General features: G+C 42.6%; 1 protein-coding gene across 1 annotated transcript in view; it reads left to right on the plus strand.

Annotated features, from left to right (window-relative positions):
• The window catches only part of LOC126335514 (protein yellow-like), a 383,768-nt gene that overhangs the window by 41,215 nt on the left and 316,561 nt on the right, over window positions 1-25,992 (plus strand). The window lies entirely within an intron of this gene.

Genomic DNA, 25,992 nt, shown 5'->3' on the forward strand with positions numbered 1-25,992 from the left:
AAACATTGCACTGACTGCAAAACCACGTTCCTGATGAACACTAACCAGTTGATGCTACGTACTGAGCAATGAGTCGCATGTCAACACAAGCACCGAAGTCAACATTACCTTTCTTCAATTGGGCCAACTGACGGTGAATAGAGGAAGTACAGTACATACTGACGAAACTAAAATGAGCTCTAACATGGAAATTAAGCGTTTCCGCTCACATGTCCACATAACATCTTTTATTTATTTGTGTGTGAGGAATGTTTCCTGAAAGTTTGGCCGTACCTTATTGTAACACCCTGTATAAAAGAAAATATATTGCACGGTGTCAAAAGCAACCGAGTATCCCCTTCAGTTTACATATACTTACTAAACCAGATTTACCACAGAGCTTATGAGCGATTTAACACCACTAAATACCCAATCATTTAACACTAACAACTTGGTAGGTATGTGGCCACGGTACATGACTGCTGGCAGCGGCGGTCACGGGAATGTACGGTCGCAAGGACACCGGGCTCTGCACGACATGTGGCACTGCCGAGAGGGAAGGAGCAGCGGTTCGCGCCACAGTGACACAACGAACTGCTACAAATCGGTTACTTCAAGGACGGCTCTGAGACAGACACCTTGCAGCGTGCATACCACTGAACCGAACCACAACCATTTGCGACTTCAGTTGTGTGAAGCGAGAGCTCATTGGGGAGGAGGGTGAACGTCTTCTGTGTTTTCCGATAAAAGCTGGTTCTACCTCTGTGCCAGTGATGGCCGCGTGCTGGTTAGAAGGAGGTCAGTTGAGGGCCTGCAACCAACCTGTCTCTAAGGTAGACACACTGGACCTATACCTGGAGTTATGGTCTGTGATGCCATTTCAAATGACAGCAGGAGCACTCTGGTGGTTATTCCACGCACTCTGAGTTCAAATTTATGGTTCACGTCTGGTGATTCGACCTGTTGTGCTCCCGTTCCTAAACGATATTCCACAGGATGATTTACAACAAGATAACGTTTGTTTACATACAGTTTTCTAACCCAACATGCTATACGGAGTGTCAGGGGAGTTTTGCCTTGGTCTGACACGATCACCAGATCTGTCTCCAATCGTGCACATATGGGATACCATCGGATGTCAACTTCAGCGTCATCCACAAACAGCATTAACTGTCCCTGTTTGACCGAACAAGTGCACCGGGCATAGAGCTGTATACCACAAACTGACATCCGGCACATGGACGACACAATGCAATAACGTTTGCTGCTTGCTTTCAACTTAATGGACGTTACACCGTTTATTGATGTACCAGCATTTCACAACTGAAACGCCTTAAATTAACCTGTTCAAATTGTTCAGATGGCTCTAAGCAGTATGGAACTTAACACTTTAGGTCATCAGTCCCCTAGACTTAGAACTACTTAAACCTAACTAACTTAAGTGCATCACACACATCCACGACCGAGGCAGGATTCGAACCTGTGACCATAGCAGCAGCGCGGTTCCGGACTGAATGGCCTAGAACCGCTCGGCCACAGCCCTTAACCTGTGCACTGTTAATCACTTACATATGTTACCTAGACAAATAAACTGTCGAAATTTCGTGACCCTACATTAATTATTTTCTGGTATTGCAATATTTTTCTTTCCAAAACACGTGATGTTTTTAAATTAATTGCCTATTTGGCAACTGGTACGTCAGCTTCTCCAGGATGACAAAGTTTTGTTTAGAGCCGAGCTTTCGCTTCCAGATCCTACATCTTCGCCACAAGAAGACTGCAAATTTTCTTGTTATTTTACTGTGTAAAAAGCTTTTGGTGCCGGAAAAGACATAATGAGCTCAGATTCTCGTATACGATTAACTTATGAAAGATGCTTATTGAACTAGAGATTATGTAGGGGAATGGAGTATGTAGTACATTCTTTTGGCATGTTACTGCCAAAGATCCGGGTGTTGGATCACAGGAAACTATCGTTTATGTTTATGAATAACTTTTCTACTACCAATCACGATTTCCTTTTATTCATATTTTACACGACGCGTTTCAGGAAATGAATCCCATTTTCAAGTGTGTAATTCTTTGTACCGTGTCATTTTTAAGAAATGTTTTCTATGTATGAGATTCTGCTTTGTTTTGTTAATTTTACTGCAATATGTAAAAAAAACGTGCAATTTTTAGTTAGTTATCGGTTTTTATGTCCAGTCAGGAGCGAAATTTGGAAGAATTGTACTTACAGCTTAGTGGCGAATTTTGGAAGAATTGTACTTACAGATTTCTTATGGTCCATTTGTGCAGTCTCTCGCACATGTGAAACATCACTCACACATTTCAGTGCACAGTACATATCAAGAGTAGCTTATATAAACAAACAGTTACAAGGATGCTTTTAGATGTAGCTAACACAGATAGCGATACACGTTCTTCACAGATATGCTTTTGTACAGAAGGTATTTATCTTTACAATACAGATTATAATTTGCTTACATCTATGTCTAATGCTGCTTATTTTTATGTGTTACTCCTTATACTTAGGTGTATTGTGGAAGCATCTGAAGAAATTCTCCGATTCACTTTCAATTTTTTCGTGTAACATATTAACTTCATATTTTCAGTCATGTGTATATATCACCAATTGTTCGAACAAATCCGTTTTATGCCCTTTATTTAGGCGGTGGAGTACTTACTGTACTTTTCGAAGTGGGTGTCCTGCATTATGTGTGTGTAGTTATTGCTGATGTTGCGTGTATGGTACGTCTGTAGGCTTTAATGTGCTCTGTGTACCAGGTGTTAAATTTCACCCTGTTTGCCCTAGTTAGGGCATGGCGCATTTCTGACATGTTGCTTTCTACATTCCAGAGTCTCAATATGGGTTATGATTACACTTTATATTATGTTTCAGGTTTTATTGTAGTTTATTTGATGCAGAATACTTTCCTGTTGCATGTTTTCTTGGTTCACAGTCTTTTAGTTGCCCTATGTGGCACTGATGTGTATGCTGCCTGCTTATGGATGTCCGGGCAACATGAGGTTGCAGCAATTGTGGTGTTGGTCACTGAATTTTTCCTGTAAATTTTGAATGTGCATGTCTTGTTTCCTGTAATACACTACTGACCATTAAAATTACTACACCACGAAGATGATGTGCTACAGACGCGAAATTTAACCGACAGAAAGAAGATACTGTGATATGCAAATGATTAGCCTTTCAGAGCATTTACACAAGGTTGGCGCCTGTGGCGACACCTACAACGTGCTGACATGAGGAAAGTTTCCAACTGATTTCTCATACACAAACAGAAGTTGACCGGTGCTGCCTGGTGAAACGTTGTTGTGATGCCTCGTGTAAGGAGGAAAAACGCGTACCATCCATCACGTTTCCGACTTTGATAAAGGTCGGATAGTAGCCCATCGAAATTGCGGTTTATCGCATCGCAACATTGCTGCTCGCGTTGGTCGAGATCCAATGACTGTTAGCAGAATATGGAATCGGTGGGTTCCGGAGGGTAATGCGGAACGTCGTGCAGGATCCCAACGGCCTCGCGTCACTAACAGTCGAAATGATAGGCATCTTATCCGCATGGCTGTAACGGATCGTGCAGCCACGTCTCAATCCCTGAATCAACAGATAAGGATGTTTGCAAGACAACAACCATCTGCGCGAACAGTTCGACAACGTTTGCAGCAGCATCGACTATCAGCTCGGTAACCATGGCTGCGGTTACCCTTGACGCTGCATCACAGACAGGAGCGCCTGCGATGGTGTACTCGATGACGGACCTGGGTGCACGAATGGCAAAACGTCATTTTTTCGGATGAAACCAGGTCCTGTTTACAGCATCATGACGGTAGCATCCTTGTTTGGCGACATCGCGGTGAACGCATATTGGAAGCGTGTATTTGTCATCGCCATACTGGCGTATCACCCGGCATGATGCTTTGAGGTGCCATTGGTTACACGTCTCGGTCACCTCTTATTCGCATTGACGGCACCATGAACAGTGGACGTTATATTTCAGATGTGTTGCAACCCGTGGTTCTACCCTTCATTCGATGCCTACGAAATCCTACATTTCAGCAGGGTAATGCACGACCGCATGTTGCAGGTCCTCTACGGGCCTTTCTGGGTACACAAAATGTTCGACTGCTGCCATGGCCATCACAATCTCCAGATCTCTCACAAACTGTAAACGTCTGGTCAATGGTGGCCGACCAACTGGCTCGTCACAGTACGCCAGTCACTACTCTTGATGAACTGTGGTATCGTGTTGAAGCTGCACGGGCAGCTGTGCCTGTACGCGCTATCTACGCTCTGTTTGACTCAATGCCCAGGCGTATCAAGGCCGTTATTACGGGCAGAGGTGGTTGTTCTGGGTGCTGATTTCTCAGGATCTATGCACTCAAATTGCGTGAAAATGTAATTACATGTCAGTTCTAGTATAATATATTTGTCCAATGAATATCCATTTATCATCTGCATTTCTTCTTGGTGTAGCGATTTTAATGACCAGTAGTGTATTTACTAGATTAGGAAATGAGACACTTAAAGTAGTAAAGGAGTTTTGCTATTTAGGAAGTAAAATAACTGATGATGGTCGAAGTAGAGAGGATATAAAATGTAGACTGGCAATGGCAAGGAAAGCGTTTCTGAAGAAGAGAAATTTGTTAACATCGAATATAGATTTATGTATCAGGAAGTCGTTTCTGAAAGTATTTGTTTGGAGTGTAGCCATGTATGGAAGTGAAACATGGACGATAACTAGTTTGGAGAAGAAGAGAATAGAAGCTTTCGAAATGTGGTGCTACAGAAGAATACTGAAGATAAGGTGGATAGATCACGTAACTAATGAGGAGGTATTGAATAGGATTGGGGAGAAGAGAAGTTTGTGGCACAAAGGTAATAATACCATATACATTGCTGAGCCAATTCAGAATGCGTGTCAAGTCTTTGGGATCACCTTTCACCAAAGTAATGTCTTATCTACCCATCTCATATAAAATTCAGTTTCCTTTATACAAAGTGATTTATATATGCATCAGCTAGGGTACCTGATATACATGATCCCATTGCTAGGCCATCTGGTTGCTTGTAAATGTTTCCATTAAAGGTAAAGCAGTTGTAACTTAATTAGGTAGAGGAGTTCCATAAATTCAATGATTTCTGTCTATGCAAGTTTCCTATGTTTCATAAGGTTCCCTTGGATTACTACTGTTACAGCTTCTCATATGATTGCGTCTGAGTAAAGGTCATCTTGGAGAATTTTTGTCTTTTAGTTCTTCAGCTAGCATCATGCTATTTTTTATAGAATATGTTGTTTCATATGTATAATTTTTCCTCAGTATGTTATTCAGTTTCTATACAAAAGCTTATCTGTGGAGTAACTGTAACATTATCTCTATCAGCTATATCTAAAAACATCTTTGCAACTGTTAGTTTATATAAGTTACTTTCGATGTGTACTGTGCACTAGAAGTTGTGACTGATGTTTAAAATGTGTGAGAGACTGCACTAACGGTCAATAAGAAAACTATAAGTACAAGGTCTTCCAAATTTCGCTACTAACTACACATAAAAACTTGCAACTAACTAAAAATTTCACCAAAATCAACGAAACAAAAGCAGAACATCATACATTGAAAACATTATGTGAAAATGGAGGGTACAAAGAAATACACACTAGGAAATAGAATTCATTTCCCGAAATGCATCGTGCAAAATATGAATAAAAGAAAATGGTGAATGGTAGCAGGAAAGTTATTTATAAACAAACCCACTGTTTTCACAGTTGCAGACTTCCAGAAAAAACCATTTATAATGGATAAAATGAGATAGGAAACCACTTTACATATATCTGTTTAGACCTGTTTTTTTTTTCTTTTCCAGAAATTCCTTAAGTTCATTTAGATTACTGATATTTCACTTGCAATCACTCCTCACTCTGAATGTTCCATGTTCCTGTTGTTCTGTTCACCACTGCTGTGATCGTAAATACCTACATTTTTCACCAAAAGACCGATGGGCTGAATATTGAACTCGGGATATGGGTAGAAAGACAATCACCCAACAAAAGGAGAGAACTTTGTAAACTGTTATATGTTAGTACAAAATCGTAGCGTGGCAAGGAGCAACACACTACACTCATTTGTCAGCAATGTGGAATGCCAGATGTTGCAGTTATGTCATATCAGTCCGGTAGGCCTGGACCTATTAGACTTCGTGTATTCCACGTGAATCTTCTAGCCATGTGCAAGCCACGTGTCAGACTTGTTCATCAGCTGTCCAAGCAGCCTCACCACTTCAGGGGTTTCCCACTTTTTATGCAGCTGCTGATGTGAGTGAGATGCTAGCTCTCTTCATTCCATTCCTGCCATGTATCAGCAGAGTCTTGGTGAAATGTAGCATATACAAATGCTTACATGAGTTGTAGCATAACACCACTTGAAAGGAAGGAGAATACAGTGGATTCATCCACTTTCTATAGATTACGTAATGGCCTGTCATACTTTGCATAGCTTTATGCTTGAGAGCCATCGCTATGAAACTGAAAATACGTTATCAATCACAGGGCTTGAACAAGTGGAGGCAGCTGGGCAAATACATTGAGAAATTTAAAAAAAAAATTATGTAAACCACACGAGTCAATGATGAATTACTTTCTGACTTCAGCTGGGTCCATAAACAGGCAGTTTTGTAAAATTTTAATTGTATAACAGGTTACACAGGATAAAAAGTTTTAATAAACCAAGGTGATAGACAAGGTGTACTTGACTGCCTAATTTTTTTAATATTTATATAGATGATGCATCCAAAAATGGGAAGAAAGAACGCCAGAAGGGATCCACATAAACGAGAATAAATGCATTAATATAACATTACATGCTCATGATATCGTATTAATGGCAAATTCTGAAGACGGACAATGTATCTTCTAAACTTTATCACTGCATATTTGCAGCCAATATGCAGGCGAGTGCCAGCGCGTGGCATCTGTATGGTGGTGGACAACAGCGTCACTTACGCGTGGTTGTCGAGAAGCGCTCACGCGGCTACGTTATCAGGTAAGATAGCATCGCTCATCTTCGGCAACTTCCGCCAACGTTCGCAAAGTGCATTCGTCCTCTCTCTCGCACACCGCAGTCGCGAGAGGGCCACGCGGATAAGCCTCGTACCTGCAGAGCTCTAGTGACAACGGCATTCGTAACAGTCATAAAAATTCCGTTCTGTGCCGTACATTTTATCCACGAACAGGCTAGTTGGGGAAGTCTTTACTTCAGTTTTCAGACCTAGAAAGCATAGCAAGAACATTTCGAGACAGGATCGAGATATCATCGTTATGGCCTGTTGCTTGTTCTCCACGGCAATTTACTCCAATCTAACAGTCGAGACGTTTTCAGTACAATTACAAAACTAACTAGCTTCAGTAGTGTTAGTGTGTCATTGAATCAGAACCCTTTTCAAAGTCTCGACGCAGTGAATCTACCTACGTCAGTGGCTTTAAGGATTATGCGAATACGCAAGCTAAATTTTGCATGATCGATGTTTTCGGAATCAACACTGGTTGCTGCGTAGAATGACAGTTGACTCTGAGTAGATCCTAATATTTGAAGTGAGAATATGTTCTACAGTTCTGCGGAGCTGGGTGATGGCAATATTTTCCTGGATCAGTTTCGTTGTCTATCGGATGTGTGTGACTAGTGATTTCTTCCGATAACTGGAAAAAAACGTATATTTCATTTATTTCATTCTTAGCGTTTGCTGTGTATACCATACTTTCAGCACCATATTACATAGTTACTGTGTCTGCTGATGAAGCTAGTTTGTTTAACGGCATATGGACTACACCGAGCAGAAACTCTCCGTCTAAATATGATCAATTCCATATCTGTGCTACAATGACGAATAAAATAATAGGATGTCAAAGATTCTAGTGAGAAACTGGACTTCAACGTGCTTAGTCTCTTGCATATATTGGCTCACACGAAAACGTTTCGACTTTGAGTCAAACGAAGAAGTTTCGGTATTGTGACGTGCATCCTGTGGAAATGGTTGAAGAAGTGTTCAAGATGGAAGCGAATAGTTATAATGGACATAAGGTCGATGGATGACAGACGATTTGTGAGAATGATTTTTCAAATATTTGATAAAATACTGATTGTTTACTGTGAGTCAGAAGCAAATTTATAGTACGGTATGAAATCGAAAGGAATTAACCAGGATATGATTCTTGCTTCCTGGGGGATCACTAAAACTTTTTGAAAGAAGTTTCCGGCATTTCTAATCAATAATCATTTATTTCAAAAAATCATGAATATAGGAATTCTCAAGTGCAAGTTGAAATTTCCGATATGTCTATTCGATGATGACATGTCATTTAAGTATGTCGGAAATTTTGTGACGTTTCATCATGCGCTTGAGAATGGCTATAAAACCGAAATTTTGATTGTGTGAAATAAATGGATTTCAGTTCACTGACAAATGGAGGAAATTTCTTTAAGAAACCGTGTTATGTTTAGGAAGTTCAAAACTTCCGCTATCTGTTCCATGCATCTGTAGGGTAAATACACTTAAGCGCCAAAGAAACTGGTATAGGCATGCGTATTAAAATACAGAGATATGTAAACAGACAGAATACGTCGCTGCGGTCAGCAACGCCTATATAAGATAACAAGTGACTGGCGCATTTGGTACATCAGTTACTGCTGCTACAATGGCAGGTTGTCAAGATTTAAATGAGTTTGAACGTGGTGTTATAGTTGACGCACGAGCGATGAGACACAGCATCTTCGAGGTACCGATGTAGTGGGGATTTTCCCGCACGACCATTTCATGAGTGTACCATGAAAACCAGGAATCCGGTAAAACATCAAATCTCCGACATCGCTGCGGCCTGAAAAAGACCCTGCAAAATCGGGACCCACTACGTCTGAAGAGAATTGTTCCACGGGACAGAAGTGCAGCCGTTCAGCAAATTCCTGCAGATTTCAATGCTGGGCCATTAACAACTGTCAGCTTTTCGGAGGCGGAGGTCCACTCGTGTATCCTTGATGACTGCACGATCGAAAGCTTTATGCCTCGCCTGGGCCCGTCAACACCGACATTGGACTGTTGATAACGAGAAACATGTCACCTAGTCGGACGAGTCTCGTTTCAAATTGTATCGAGCGGATGGACGTGTATGGGTATGCAACTACACTCTCTCAGTTAATTGCCTTACGTAGTAGTAACCTGATATAAAGTGGTAATATTAGTATGTTTGATGATTTGACAGTTTTCAATAGTTCTGAGCTCTGTTCTGCAGGAAATTTTGCTTCATTCCTTCTTAGCTTCCCATTTCAAAAAAACTAATATCAGTTGCTTCCCCCCTTACTTCATTTCAGATGCCGGATACATTGTTGTCTAAGTTTCATCAACTGCTGGTTTTGTACAGTAGGAACACCAATTGTTAGATGCTTGAAAATGAAAGAAAATAACTGCTAGGCTCATTATTTTCACTCAGATCTATGTACGAGCGAATGAATATTTGATGCCAAATGAATGACCTCATGGATCCATAGTGCATTACGACCGCAGAAGAGACTTTTAGAGGCGGCTGTACTGTCCATATGTCTTCCTTAGATATAAAGACTTCATACCTGCCTTTCATTCAGAAAGCACAGCTGGTTTCGGTAGCTGACTGCGTGTGTCTGACAGTGTTCCAGAAATGAGGATATCTTTGATGTTGTTGTAGTATGCAACGAACAGTTCTGAACCAAGTAGTCCATAGCCTTACCGTGTGTTTTCGAACGCTGACATGAGTTTTTTGGTTTCCTGTTATGTCAGGAACAGCTTCCAGTTTGTAATGAAGACGGCGGCAAAATGTGGCATGATTACATACCTATAGCACTGAAGTCCACGATAAAGAAATGTGGGACACTTACCTTATGTTCGGGTGCCATGAGAATGGAAACAGAACAACTCGTTTACAAAAATCAATCTGGCTGTCCCAAGCACAGATAAATATGAAACCCAGATAGCTCTCGATTGTTCCAAGCGCCCCAGTGATATAAAAGAGAAAAGCAGTGTGGCTCTCCGATGCTGAATTATCGTCGTTTCAGACCTGTTCACCAGGAAAAGAACCGAGCTGATCACCGGGAATCGAACGCCAGACCTCCTTGCCAGTTGCCAGCAACGCTAACTTCCTGGCCGTGAATTCAGTGATCAATGTACATGATTAGCATTCATAAAGTGTAGCACGTCATCTTCGTGGTGTAGCAATTTTAATGGCCAGTAGTGTATATGCACAATATATCATTTCCCGTTGTCTTCTATCCATCCATGTGTTACAATTCTGTGCACATTCTGATCGGCCCCGATACTGAAGCCCGACCTGGCACAGTAGCGTCGGTACAGGCAAAGGTTTCATCAGCTCCGGGCTGCGTCTCTCGGCAGGCTCTAACGGCCACGCTGCACCGCAGCCATCCCCAGAGAGAGCTCTGCCGCTGTGTGGCTGCCGTGTCGTTGCGCAAGCACGACCAAGCACGGCACGCTATCTGCCCGCCGTCTTCCGTAACTGCGCTCTGCGCAGGCGCGCCGGCGTCTCTGCGTTATTTCCCCGCTTCTGCCGGCCTGTCCTGTTACGCTGGCGGATTGTAACGACAAGGCTACCTGCCTTCCGCGAAAGCGCGCGTGCAGACGGATTCGCCGCTGCGTGCTGGTGGCTGAGATCCCACAGGGGACAACAGCCGCTGGTTCCCAACGAGCTGTATCCGACAGGGAACATCAGCATACTACAGATATGAGTGGTGTCTGTTCTGTCGGACGTTAATGGACGAGGGTCGTTACGCTGCTGCGAGCGGGAATTTGTATCTGACGCAACGTGTGTCTGAATGGCCGAGGTGGATGGACCGACCGCTCCAGGAAAACTGGGCTTTCACGTTCCATCCGGTCCGGCATAGATTTTCGTCTCTCGCCGTTACATTGCTGCAATGCACTGTGCGGCTGGATGTCATTGTTTCCTTCTTACCTTTTTCCCATCCCAGTGCAGACATAACAATGTTGCCTCGTACATGTGGCAGAACTATCGTTCACGCAAGTATGACGCATTGAGAAGGCGGAAAAGATCATCCGGCGCCATTAGAGGGTGCAACATCGTGTACATTGAAGAGCTAAATAATCTGGTACACCCGCCTAATATCGTGAACACGTAGAAGTGCCGCAACAAGACGTGGCATGGACTCAACTAATGTCTTAAGTAGTGCTGGAGGGAACTGACACCATGAATCCTGCAGGGATGTTCATAAATCCGTAAGAGTACGAGATGGGGGATATCTCTTCTGAACAGCAGGTTGCAGGCATTCCAGATATGCTCAATTAATATTCATGTGTGGGGAGTTTAGTGTTTAAGCTTACAAGAGTGTTCCTGGAGCCAATGTGTAGCAATTGTGCATGTGTGGGGTGTCGCAAGTTTGGCGGAATGTACTATGGACTTGAATGGATGCAAATGATCAGACAGGATCCTTACGTATGTGTCACCTGTCAGAATCGTATCCAGTCGCATCAGCGGTTCCATATCACTTCAACTGCAGACGCTCCATAGCGTTATAGAACCACCACCAGCTGAACAGTCCCCTGCTGACATGCAGGGTCCACGGATTTATACCGTGTACGGGTATGTCCAGTCCATTGTCAGCATTATTTCTCTTTTCTTTGTACATCTTCTTTCATAGTGCCAAAAGAAATAACCGATTCCACCCCTCTCTTTCTTGATCTATTTCTGCTTATTTTACCCGATGTAGTTCCAGTATAACCATGCAAGCCACATAAATGCACTGTTTCGCACTATTTCATCGATTACATTCGAACCCAGAATCTGGTTTATTCCGCCCTCTCCCGCCCCCTCCCTTTCCCTTCCAAGAAGTGAATATAGCGTTGCCAAATGTTCTTGGTTTGACGCCCACTTTCTACCGAAAATGTACACAGGATTAAATTTTGCTACAGACTCCTTCGTACTGTTAGCATGCAAGAAAACGTCCTGTGGTGTCCGAGTGCTCGCATTTTGCTTCACCCGCATATAAGGAATAACAAAGGCCCTATAACTTTATATCTGTGTTACGTCTGCGGCTGCTTTAACTTCTAACGACCATTCCGTCATTAAAATAAACATTCCAAGTCACGTTTGCTGGAGGTTCTTCAACGCAGCCTGGTACCAGATCTGATATCCCGCACGTAATATTCTCACGAGGTGCTGTTTTTGCGAAACTGCATCCAATACTTCCTGAAAATCATAAAATATAATTTGAATTTGGGCTCCGTTATCTGTAGCCTTCTGTGTCTTCTCGTGAACGAAAAGATGTAACTGTAAGGAAGTGTTAAAAGTTCTACGTAAAAAGAGGAAATCAGTGACAATCGCAAGCAAAGTTTGTACAAGCAGAGGGTAGGTGATCCGCCGTGATCTTTATACTTGAAACGTCGCCTTAGAAAAATTATAAATGACTGTGCTTAAACTGACACACAATATTTTTCAGCGCAACGCAATCTGACTTTCAAAAATCCCTACAAAAGAATGGCCCTGACTAACATTAACCTGTACGTTTCACAAATCACTTACATCGCAAAAATCTTCGTTACTCGAATTACTGCAATACAGCGAGCGCCACTACTGCCAGCTAAATAAAAGATTCAAACTGCTGAAGGCACTAACTACTGATAGGCATAGTTAGCAAATGAAAGATTTTGATAGAGAACAAACAATGTATTTACCTTACCGGGGTTCAAAAGTAATTATATATCAGTTCATGACATCCAGTCTTACAAATTTACTGTCTCTGATGGACACACGTCCAGATCATCCGCTCTCAAAACTCCTCCATCTCTCTCTCTACGTCCACCACTGCTGGCGGCTCACCTCCAACTGCGCAACGCTACGCGCTCTTAACAGCCAACTGCCCAACACTACAATAGCAAAATACAACAATGCAAACCAGCCACAGACTGCACACAGCACAGCCAGTGATTTTCATACAGAGCGCTGGGTGACCTTACCAACATAAAAACCTAAACAGCCTACTTACATACTGTATAAGAGCCTTCACACAGTCTTCGTAAATTCGGAAACGAAGGAAAAATTCAGTTCGTATAGCTGAACAACTTTATGAATTCTGCTGTTTCTGAATGCGAGTCATGTACGTTGATCACTGAATCCACGGCCAGGAAGTTAGCGTTGCTGGCAACTGGCAAGGAGGTCTGGCGTTCGATTCCCGGTGATCAGCTCGGTTCTTTTCCTGGTGAACAGGTCTGAAACGACGATAATTCAGCATCGGAGAGCCACACTGCTTTTCTCTTTTATATCACTGAGGCGCTTGGAACAATCGAGAGCTATCTGGGTTTCATATTTATCTGTGCTTGGGACAGCCAGATTGATTTTTGTAAACGAGTTGTTCTGTTTCCATTGACATGACATTCGAACATAAGGTAAATGTCTCACATTTCTTTATCGTGGACTTCAGCGCTATACGTATGTAATCATGCCACATTTTGCCGCCGTCTTCCTTACAAACTGGAAGCTGTTCCTGACATAACAGGAAACTAAAAGACTCATGTCAGAGTTCGAAAACACACGGTAAGGCTATGGACTATTTGGTTCAGAACTGTTCGTTGCATACTAAAACAACATCAAAGATATCCTCATTTCTACTTGTCAGATATGGAACACTGCCGGCCGTGGTGGTCTAGCGGTTCTAGGCACTCAGTCCGGAGCCGCGCGACTGCTACGGTCGCAGGTTCGAATCCTGTCTCGGGCATGGATGTGTGTGATGTCCTTAGGTTAGTTAGGTTTAAGTAGTTCTAAGTTCTAGGGGACTGATGACCATAGATGTTAAGTCCCATAGTGCCCAGGACCATATGGAACACTGTCAGACACACGCAGTCAGCTACCGAAACCAGCAGTGCTTTCTGAATGAAAGGCAGGTATAAGTCTTTATATCTATGGAAGGCATATGGACAGTACAGCCGCCTCTAAAAGCCTCGTCTGCGGTCGTAATGCACTATGGATCCATGATGTCATTCATTTGGCATCAAATATGCATTCGCTCGTACATAGATCTGAGTGAAGATAATGAGCCTAGCAGTTCTTTTCTTTCATTTTCAAGCATCTAACAATTGGTGTTCCTACTGTACAAAACCAGCAGTTGATGAAACTTAGACAACAATGTATCCAACATTTGAAATGGAGAAAGGGGGGAAGCAACTGATATTAGTTTTTTGGAAATGGGAAGCTAAGAGGGAATTAAGCAAAATTTCCTGCAAAACATAGCTCAGAACTATCGAAAACTGTCAAATCATCAAACATATTAATATTACCACTTTATCAGGTTCCTACTACGTAAGACAATTAACTGAGAGAGTGTACTTTTACGAGATTTGTACAGGTTTCCTGGTTGTTAAGCGTATAACATTAACTTTCACATATACGCTAATAGTTTCCATATTCAACTTTTAGTTGAATATTGGCACTGAGTAGTAACACGAAGGAAATCATCGTGAACTGAAAGTGCACTGTTATTCGAAGTCATGTAGTATTTTCCGTTACAAGTAGGATGGCGAACTGCGAAATACTTTTGAGATTTCGCGGGTACACTCGCCAGTAGTCAATAACCGCTACATGAATTGACTGATCCGTCTGTCTTTGTGGTGGAGCAATATGCGCACTCGGCTTGCGGAGACCACAAACGTCGCTCGATTTGTGGAGGGGGGGGGGGGGGGGGGCGATCGGCAGTTGTTCGTCCTTGGGTACCAGGACTCGTTGGGTACGCGCTCCATTGTAAATCATGCAGTTTGCGGTTGCAGGAGACGTTATTAATTCACCACTGTCACATTTCATGGGGAGCACAAGAAGGAAAAAGTCCATATAACATCCACTTATTCCTCCTCATAGGTCAAGGATGCATTGTGGGTGCGACGGTGCCCACAAGAATAGAGGAGATGATGAATGAGGGAGAAAAGCTGTTGCTGATTCATGAAACAACAGATGCTCCTACTGGAGGGGAATTTGTAGCGTGATAAAGTTATCAAGGAGACAGGTGAACGCGACTTTCAACCGATCCCTTTCCGCATTCCTTTACTAATGTGCGTGATTCACTTGAAGCACTGATATGTGACGTACAACTTATAACTTATACAGTATCATCAATAAGTTAATTCACAGTGATTATTAATTTTTAATGAACAGCAGTTTTAAACATTCATTTAATCAATAATGAATATTCATATAGACTTTGCTTCTCTAATATTAACGTCTATGTTCCTAGTAAAATTTATAATTGTGGTGATTTTATTTATGGGTAGAAATGGATAAATAAATATGAGTGCTATGAAAGCAAGGTGTCTGTTCTTACGGACATGGAAATAGCAGCTGAGATTCATATTATCTGACGTTATGAGTTCCTTCCCTTTTTTTCCTTTCTCCTTCCTCCACCTTCAATTTACATAAAATGAATAAATGAAATTTATGTATTGTCAGGCGCTTTTGACTCCAATTAATCTGAGGCACTTATGGTGGCCCAAAATACACAGACTAACCGAAACATTATGGTCACTGCGCTCTGGGAGACCGAGTGCGGGCACGTGACGCGTTAAGGGAACCAAATGAACAGACCATAGACGAACAGGGAATCATTACAGCGACGATACGCGACGTAAATGGGGAACACTGGGAAAGGCGGTTTAGACAACGGGTAGATTGTTGTACCCGGCGCCTGGGAATGAGGATCTCGGAAACGATGAAGCTGGTTGGCTGTCGCGTGCCATCGTCGTTAGCATCTACGGAAAGTGGATAGAAGTGGAACCACGAGCACATAACACGGACTGAGCGTCCTCGCTCCATCATCCAACGTGCAGGTGGGAGACTTGCCAGCTCTTTGAAGTAGGACAAGCAGATCTGATGACAGAGAACAATGCTGGTGCAGACACAAGTGTTTCGCTCCGCCGCTGACGACCCGAACGTGCTCACGACATCGTGAATTACGTTTATAGTGGGAACGAGATTGGACCGTAGATCAATGGAAATGTCTTGGTTGTTCCGATGAATCACTTTTTTGTCGTCGTGTCTTGATAGGCTGTCATCCAGGGCCACGGCTGCTCGAAATGTGCACCGGCCACCCAAGCAGTGGGATGGACGGAGTGTTATGCCATGGGAGATATTCACCCGCGCTTCCATGGGAACTGTGGTTTTGAGTAAGGGCACAATGACAGCCATGGACTCCGTGATCAATATTAAGAACCACTTGCCTCCTTTCACGCTTAATGTCTTACATGACGGCTGTGGCAAATTCCAGCAAGGTAAACGTTTACTTCAAAAAAGCCAGAATCGTGCTGCAGTGTTGAGGAACGCGATAGTAATCTGACGTTGATACCTCGGCCACCACATTTGCCTGATATGAACCAGATGGAACACCCTGGGACGCTGTTGGGCAATTGTGCCGCGCCCACAAACCACTTACCCGTAATTTGCCAAAGTTGTGTGATCTGCGCACAGACCTCTGTTGCTACATACTACTACTACAACGAGATGAGGCCCAGTGGACCGCACGCATCTACAAGTTTCCTCTTCCACTGTACTCTGTCCATTGCTGCTATCCGCCATCCGTTCTCATCTATTGGTTTAAATCTTCATGGAGTCCATTCCTCCAACGCTCCTTGGGTCTCCCTGGCGGTCTATTTCTTGTAGGTGTGAAATCCAGGAGCTTCCGAGGCCATCTGTGATCCTCCATCCGGGTCACATGGCCGGCCCACTGCATTCGTTTGGCTTTGACAGTTCGTGCTATGTTGGGCTGCTGGTATAGTTCCTCAAGCTCTTGGTTGTATCTGATCCTCCATTCCCCTGTATCTGCATCCTGAACCGGACCGAAGATATTCCGAAGCACTTTCCTCTCAAAAACAAGGAGCTTATGGAAGTCCTACTTCCGGATACTCCATGTCTCACAGTCATATAGAACAAGAGGCTGGATCAGGGTTTTGTACAATCGAATCTTGAACTGTCTGGAGAGATATTAGGACCGAAGCAGTTGTGCTAGGCTGTGGTAAGATCGGTTTCCTGCTTGTATTATGGCATTGATCTCTGCTTCACACGACGAGTTCTCAGTGAAACGTGCCCCTAGGTATTTCAATTCTTGCACTCTCTTGTAGGAAATGTCCCCAACCTGCAGTGATTGTAGATGATCAGCAGTCTGACAATGACCACGCGTCATAACGAGGTACTCTGTCTTGGCTTCGTTTATGTTTAGCCCAAATTTGCTGGCAGCCTCCTTTAGTGCTTTGGTCATTTGCTCCAACTCCTCTTCCGACGTCGAGAGTAAATAGATGTCGTCTGGCGCCACATACCATCGGAAACCTACAAAGTACTTGTAGAATACATGACTCGCAGAGTCGTTGCTGTAGTGCGTTCCAAAGGTGGACCAACACGTTATTATGCCGATGACCGTAATGTTCTGGCTCATCAATGTATGTATACATTTTCAAATATATTTTTGAGTAATATGCTTGTAGACTAAAAAGATCTAGTCCAGGCTCTTTTTGGCTTAAGATACATTTTATTACTTATGTGTTAATGTTATCCTATACGTGTGCTTGACTTCCCGCTGCTGTAGTGATATGGAGTATGGACCCCACCTTGTTGTCTCAGGATGGGTTTCATCTCATATGGCCGAAATTTCATTTTTTCTCAATTCTCCCTTACGCGTTTTACGTTATTTTAACATTTATTTATAAACTAAATCACTTCTCCGTGCTGCAGTGATGTAATTTATTATCCAAAGCTAGTTTCACATTTTATTTTAAAGCTACATTCAGTGGCCGTTCTTAAATACAGTGTTTGTTTTTTCGCAAATAAATTGTGAATTTAAAACTTTCAACTTCTGAGCTCTGTCCAAAGGTATAACGATTACTTTTATATGTCCTGACGCTTTCTCTGTTTCCTCTCAGCTCGTTTATTTGTCGCAAACATCAATGGCATTATATCTACATAACTTTTCTGCTTGTTCAAGTCAAAATTGTTTGTTTTCTTATTTTCTCTCCATTACTTGGTTTTCAGTGCGCTGTATGATTTAAATATCATTTAGCAACTAATAAACAAAAGGACTGTAGAGTTTTTTGTCTTGCTCAGACGGACCTTGAAAACGATTTTCTTTTTTGTTGTACTACTTACAGTATTCTTTTTATAATAAGTCTATTGTGAAGACAGAGGATGTTTTGTCTGTTAATTCTGTTTATTTTCATGCCTTCTTCTCTTGCGAATGGCTTGTGGTTATTTTATCCTAGGTGTTCTGTACGTTTTAAGAGATTTATTCCATATTTCCAGGCTCTCAAAATTTATTGTAGCTGCCGTCGAATGTTCAACCTATTTGTCCTGCACATTTTACTCCACGCGTTTTGCACTGCATTTCGTATAATTATACTTTTTTATATTGGTTCGTTGTTTATTCTGCTTTTGGTTGTTTTATTGTATTGAACGTAAGTTTTCTATGCAATGTTGTCCCGTGCCTTTTGAAATATTTATAGATTTATGTTAATGTAAAAAAAGGTTCAAATGGCTCTGAGCACTATGGGACTCAACATCTTAGGTCGTAAGTCCCCTAGAAGTTAGAACTACTTAAACCTAACTAACCTAAGGACATCACACATATCCATGCCCGAGGCAGGATTCGAACCTGCGACCGTAGCAGCCCCGCGGTTCCGGATTGCAGCGCCAGAACCGCACCGCCACCGCGGCCGGATTGTTAATATCATTCAGTGCCTTCTTTTCTGTTGTACTGTTTATTTTCTGTCATTGTTTTAATATTGAGTGCCTTTATTTGCGTTGAGTCACGTTGTGCTGTTGTTTGTGACTGTCTTTTAGTATAATTATTGGCATCTTAATTTTATTGTTGACTGAGTAACCCATTGTTTGTGGCTATCTGCATTATGGTGTCTTTGTTTTTCTTTATTAAGTACTGCAATGGCGAATCTAGTGAGTCAAGAGAGTCTATTTTTTCTGTGGTGTGCGTTGATTTGAGGTTTTGCGAAGAAAGGTCTACACATACGACCTTTTCTGAACCAGAAATAACAGTCGTATTGAAAAGCGGCTGTCATAGGTGTTTGCCAGAGCCAACAGTTCAACTTAGCACATGAACTTGGCGTTGCATTAGTTTTTACTGTCCGTGCAAATCATTGTCACACCCGAGTGTACTAATCAAGTCTTTTCGGGCATTTTATAAACGTATGATGATCAGGATAGGACATACGGGATACGGGGAACATCACCCCTCAGGTCATTTATCAGCAGACTTTCCTAAACCTATTTTAGCTACGATGATTATCGCTATTCGGATGAAGCTTGGCTGCCTGATTAACTGCTGTAGTCAACAACATGTAGATGAAAAGATTTAGTTAGAGTGGGCGATCTTTGAACGTAACAGTAGATGAACACTGTTGTTGACAAACGTCTGTCGAGTTCTGCTTAACAGCATGTGAGCACGAGTAGCAAACAGAAATAGAGCTGTTCGTGTCGAGATAAAAGCACCTCAAACAACGGCTCCCTGTTTTTAAGACTGCTACAGGATTAGCCAGGGGCGGTATTCATGTGCAGGGAATGTCTGCGTGAGATGCACTGCGACCATATTCTCTCCTTTTTCTCAGACAATGAACACAGAAATCTGGAGTTAAATCATATGCTCCAGCTTCTTTACCTGCTGTAGCAGATGGAGTACTATACACTCAGTAAGAGAATTTGCACCTCCATTGGCGTTTGTTTGCATGATTATGATTTTATGTGAACCATACTTTTGGGATGCTGTTTGGAAGGATCTTCCTCAGATAAATCAACCAGTGTTTGGTTACTGTATAGTCTTGGATAATCTTACGTACCGTCGACTATGTCTTTGACCTTCGATGCTACGACGAGTCGAAGCCTTTATTGGGACCAAAGAAGAGTTACATGTGTTAGTGGGGCCTCTGATCTACTATTTCATCTGTGTACACGAACTTCGCATGGTTGACTGAAGGAGTAAATGATAAAGTATCCGATTTATTTGCCTTTGGACGTGGATTCGAAGCACTGACTGTGTTTACACTTACATAAGTTGAAACTGACCATAACCGGAGGGTTGATTTGTACAGCACAGAGCTCTACTAATCATGATCCTAATGGCAGTAGTATACCCTTGCATTCCTCTGACCTCTGTGCACAAATATGCAGCCGTTTATAGAGAAGTATACAGTATAACGATGAAACGGAACGAAGCCGCTACTTAAAATAATACGTTTGTATGAAGATTTTCCACAGCTTAAAGAAAGACCAATCGAAGTTAAAATATAACACGTGGATACATAGTCAGATACTTACCCAGTAAGCCAGTATTTGTTAATACTTATCGAACGTTATGTTTTCTAAACCGAGACTGGACATGACTCATCAAGCTCTCAGGGTTGGTTATCCTTTACTACGAAGTACAGGAAGTTCTGTGAACTTATGGTCGGAATTGTATTACTTGCTGCTTGACGCGAAGGTTTATCACTGCAACAAGTAGTAGGGAAATCATCCTTAATTAATAGCTATTTTCCCGTATTTAACTTCCAGGAATATTATAGCTGTGTAGCGGCCCCTGAACCAAAACGTGCACGTTGCCTGTCGCAGGCATTGCTCTTAACGAATGAGCTATCCAGGCACGACTCACGACCCAGCCTCACAACTTTACTTCTGTAGGTAGCTCTCTCCACAGTATCCTTACTTTCAGAAGTAATAATGAAGGCGTGCATGAGAGCAACGGGGTATGTGAAGTAAACTGACGAGAGGTACTGGCAGAACTGAAGCTTCGAGGCTGCTACCTGAATATCTCAGTGGATAGTCGATAGTAACTCAGGGAGGAAATAAGCAGAAATTACTTAGTTTGCAGTAGGTTTTCCTCAACACCACCAGTTTCAAAATGTTCGTCTGCTCACAACTGATCGCTCCTGCTGCCAAGACTGCTCTTGTGAGCGGAGCACGGTCATAGGTCCGAACCATCAGCGATATAGCTGTTAACATTCACAAATTTATATAATCGCGGTTAGGATAGTGTTGTGAGTAGCTGAAGTCGGAGGAAATTGACGTTGAGCGGGGACAAATTGTTGGTGCTCGTATAATGGTTGCTTCCGTAATCTAGGGAGCCTAAGTGATTGGAGTTTCAACTGTTGGGTTGGCAAGAGAGCCAACTCCGTGTTACTAGACGAGGCCGAAATGCACGCGTTTTAGCTTACTGACGTGAGGTCTGGAACATGACAAAGATTAGAATTCAGAAAGCGGACGTAATTAGTTTCATACTTAACTTCAATCCATTGATGACGAAAGTCGCTCTTGACGGTACATGAGTCACAATTTTATCTGTTCAGAAGACGTAGTAACTGATTATGGCGCCTTGCTAGGTCGTAGCAAATGACGTAGTTGAAGGCTATGCTAAACTGCCGTCTCGGCAAATGAGAGCGTGTGTAGTCAGTGAACCATCGCTAGCAAAGTCGGCTGTACAACTGGGGCGAGTGCTAGGTAGTCTCTCTAGACTAGACCTGCCGTATGGCGGCTCTCGGTCTGCAATCACTAATAGTGGCGACACGCGGGTCCGACGTATACTAACGGACCGCGGCCGATTTAAAGGCTACCACCTATCAAGTGTGGTGTCTGGCGGTGACACCACATCAACAGACATCGTATCGAAGGCTTATACTGCGTGCAGGGAAAGCGGAAAAATATCGCCAGCTTAATAACTACGTAGAGGAAACTATGTGTTGAGTGATTTTGACGGACGGTCGCTGAAGAGTACAACAGCTCCAAAATTCACTGCAGAACTAAATGGCTCAGTCGTGAACACTGTCAGCAACAAAACAATATGAGGGGAGAGATCCATAAGAAGAGAATTTCATGGCGAGCTGGAATTCCAAAACCATTCATCAGTGAGCCAAGTGCACGTAACAGGAAAACGTGGTGCAGATTCCATAAAAACTGGATTACGGAGCAATGGAAAAATGTCACTTGGTCGGTTTCACATTTTTTCCAACTCCTGGCCGAGTTTACTTCCCAAGAGAAAAACATGGACGGAGTTCGGTAATAATTTAGGCAGCCATACACTGTAATTGCACGGACCCCATGGCTACTCTGGAAGGTAGCATTACTGCCAAGAACTATGTGACCATTATGGCTGATCAGGTCCATTGCATGGTAAAATGCTTGTTCCCAATGCTAATGCTGTGCTCCAAAATGACAGGGCCCCTGTTCACATAGCTTGCATCAGCCAGGACTGGTTCTGTGGGCATGAGGTTGAACAGTCGTATCTTCCCTGACCACACAACATGTCACTGTTATTGAGATTTCGTCGTCTACTTTGGAGAGAAGGGTGCGTAATCGCTAACCAACTCCGTCATCGTAACTTGAATTTGTCACTGTTTTGCAGGAAGAATGATATACGACTGCCTTGAAAACCATGGTGTACCTATATTTGTCGTTTCCAGTACGCCTGGAAACAGTTTTAAGCGCCAAACTATTTCCTATGCCGTACTCATGGTAATGTGTTGTGTTTTTGGTGTTTCCATATTTTTGTCCACCACCTGCATAAAGACTCCTAGCATGAACTACCGATCTTGCCGAGGTGGAGTGCCTTGAGCGCCTGAGCGATGCAGGCAGCCGTACCGTAGGTGCATCCACAGTGCAGGGGTATGTGTGGAGCGGACAGACAAACATGTTGTTCCTCAAGAGGGGCAGCAGCCTTCTCAGTAGCACGGATGACAGTCTGGCCGTGTAATGTTATCCAAGGTGGCCTTGTTGTGCTGGTACTGCGAACGGCTGAAAACAAAGGCAAACGACAGCCGCTATTCTTCACTTGGACGCACACCTCTTCTCTATTGTTCAACGATGAACGGCACGCTCATTGGTGAAGCAGTGGCACACTCGTGTTTCCGGGCCAGGACTGCTCAGAAGGACACAGTCATCAGGAAAAACAAAACTGGCATTCTACGGATCGAGCGTGGAAAATATGGTCCCTTAATTGAATAGGCAGGTTAGAGCAGTTAAGAAAGGAAGTAGACAGGTTAAGGTTAAATAGACAGGCGATCAGTGAGGTGTCGTGGCAGGGAGGACATATGGTCAGGTCAGTACAGGGCTACAAATACAAAATAAAATGCAGGTAAAGTGGGAATAAGAAAACAGAAATGGGGGCAAGCTACTATGAACAGCATAGTGAACGAAAGCACTATTGTAGCCAAGACAAAAAACAAAGTCAACATCTGCCACAGCAGTACAGATTTATAAGCAAAATAGCTTCGCAGATGGTAAAGAGATTGAAAGAATCTATGCTGAGATAAGAGAATTGATTCCGATGGTTGCGTGAGGTGAAAATGTAACTGTGATGGGTGACTGGAATTAGACAGAAAGAAAAGGAAAGGAAGGAAAAATAGTAGGAGAATATGGAAGCGCCGAAATGAATGAATGGGGAACCTGCCTGGTAGAATCTTGCACAGAGCACAATGTAAAAATTCCTAACAGCTGAATTAAGAATCAAATTAATTATATAATCGTAGGAAGTTAAGGAGATAGGACTTGGATAAATTGAAAGAACCAGAGGTTATTGAGTGTCTCAGAGGGTGCATTAGGTATCATTTGACTGAAACAGGGGAAGCATATACATTGAAGGCGGAGGGTAGCTTTGAGATATGAAATAATGAAGGCAGCAGAAAATCATATTTAAAGACCACGAGAAATCGACGGATGACACAGTAGATACTGATTTTATTCGAACAAAAGACAAAGTATAAATATTCATATATGTGTTTCATATTTGTTCCTCTCTCAAAACAACCGCTTGAAAAGAAGACAAATCTGGGGAGGACAATGTTTATAATCAGAAGGTAACTTCCACCATTTATGAACAATAACGCAAAAAACAATGGTGCGTTCGGTAAAGAACCATTTAATGGCGTTGTGTTAGGAAAATCGAAGGAAAGAAGACAAGTGCATTCTATTTCAACGAAACACATCATGGATATACTTCCATCAGGCATAGGTCGATCTGGAGATGAAAATCTAAGACCAGAGGCCGTTGTCTTAAGAACTGAGGAAAGCAAAGAGTGGATGATTCATATCAAATGCCTAGTTACTTTTGAATCTTACGAAAAACCATTCAGTGGTAACACAAACTCGTCTTTGAAGTGCTCTGTAATACCTCAGGTAAGTGCATCATTATTGTATATGAAACTAACTGGAAATACCATGGAAACAGAGAACTCCAGGATGGAAACTATTGCAACATTTATTTGGAATGTCAACCGAGAAAGAACTGTTGCAAGTCCTTAGGGGCCAACAAAAATTACCACAATCTCTTGATCCAGTATGAAGCAATACTAAACGTCACTGCCTGAGACTTACGCGAGTAAAGTTAACAGAAACAGCAAAGTACGAAAGAGGTACCAGGAGAGTCACGTGAAGTTACCTTAAACTCATGGAAGGTCTGAAGTTTTTGAATGAGTGAAAAAGGTACTCGCATTCTGTGAGACCTTCAGCAACTCAATCTACTCACCTTGTTATTCGTACGTACACCGACTACTAATCACCTGTGTCTCATGTGTGTTAGCCTAAATTATATAAAGTATACGTGATAATTTTCTTGTCTTTTAGTTTACAGTTAACATATTGTTTACAACTAGTTTTTGTTTCTAATCCTCGTTGTGCGTTAACTAACTTGCTGCAGTCAGGCGCGCCGATTTCACATGTTACACTGAGACATGTTACACATGTTACTCTGACGCAATCCCATTTCCAAATAATTTCCTGTAAGAGGTATATATTAAATACGGAGTAAAAAAACTTTATTTTACGAGTTTTCCAAATTTTTCGTTAACGTTAACTGCCCTCGCCTGGCCTGGCATGGGGTTGAAACATTTATCACTGCGTGCGTCAGTCAGTGTGTTACATACACTGAAGCGCCAAAGAAACTGGTACGGGCATGCGTATTCAAATACATCTGCGTCTACATCTACATCCATACTCCACAAGCCACCTGACGGTGTGTGCCGGAGGGTACCCTGAGTACCTCTATCGGTTTTCCCTTCTATTCCAGTCTCGTATTGTTCGTATTGCTCGTGGAAAGAAGGATTGTCGGTATGCTCCTGTGTGGACTCTAATCTCTCTGATTTTATACTCGTGATCTCTTCGTGAGATATACGTAGGAGGGAGCAATATACTGCTTGACTCTTCGGTGAAGGTATGTTCTCGAAACTTTAACAAAAGCCGTACCAAGCTACTGAGGGTCTCTCCTGCAGAGTCTTCCACTGGTGTTTATCTATCATCTCCGTAACGCTTTCGCGATTACTAAATGATCTTCTATCAATCCCATCTGGTACGGATCCCACACCGGTGAGAAGTATTCAAGAAGTGGGCCAACAAGTGTACTGTAACCTTCCTTTGTTTTCGGATTGCATTTCCTTAGCATTCTTCCAATGAATCTCAGTCTGGCATGTGCTTTACCGACGATCAACTTTATATGATCATTCCATTTTAAATCACTCCTAATGCGTACTCCCAGATAATTTATGGAATTAACTGCTTCCAGTTGCTGACCTGCTATTTTGTAGCTAAATGATAAGTGATCTATCTTTCTATTCGCAGCACATTACACTTATCCACGTTGAGATTCAATTGCCATTCCGCGCACCATGCGTCAATTCTCTGCAGATCCTCCTGCATTTCAGTACAATTTTCCATTGTTACAACCTCTCGATACACCACAGCATCACCTGCAAAAAGCCTCAGTGAACTTCCGATGTCATCCACCAGGTCATTTATGTATATTGTGAATAGCAACGGTCCTATGACACTCCCCTGCGGCACACCTGAAATCTCTCTTACTTCGGAAGACTACTCTCCATTGAGAATGACATACTATGTTCTGTTATCTAGGAACTCCTCAATCCAATCACCCAATGGTCTGATAGTCCATATGCTCTTACTTTGTTAATTAAACGACTGTGGGGAACAGTATCGA

This window comes from Schistocerca gregaria, chromosome 2, assembly GCF_023897955.1.
Source record: "Schistocerca gregaria isolate iqSchGreg1 chromosome 2, iqSchGreg1.2, whole genome shotgun sequence".
Taxonomy (NCBI): Eukaryota; Metazoa; Arthropoda; class Insecta; order Orthoptera; family Acrididae; genus Schistocerca; species Schistocerca gregaria.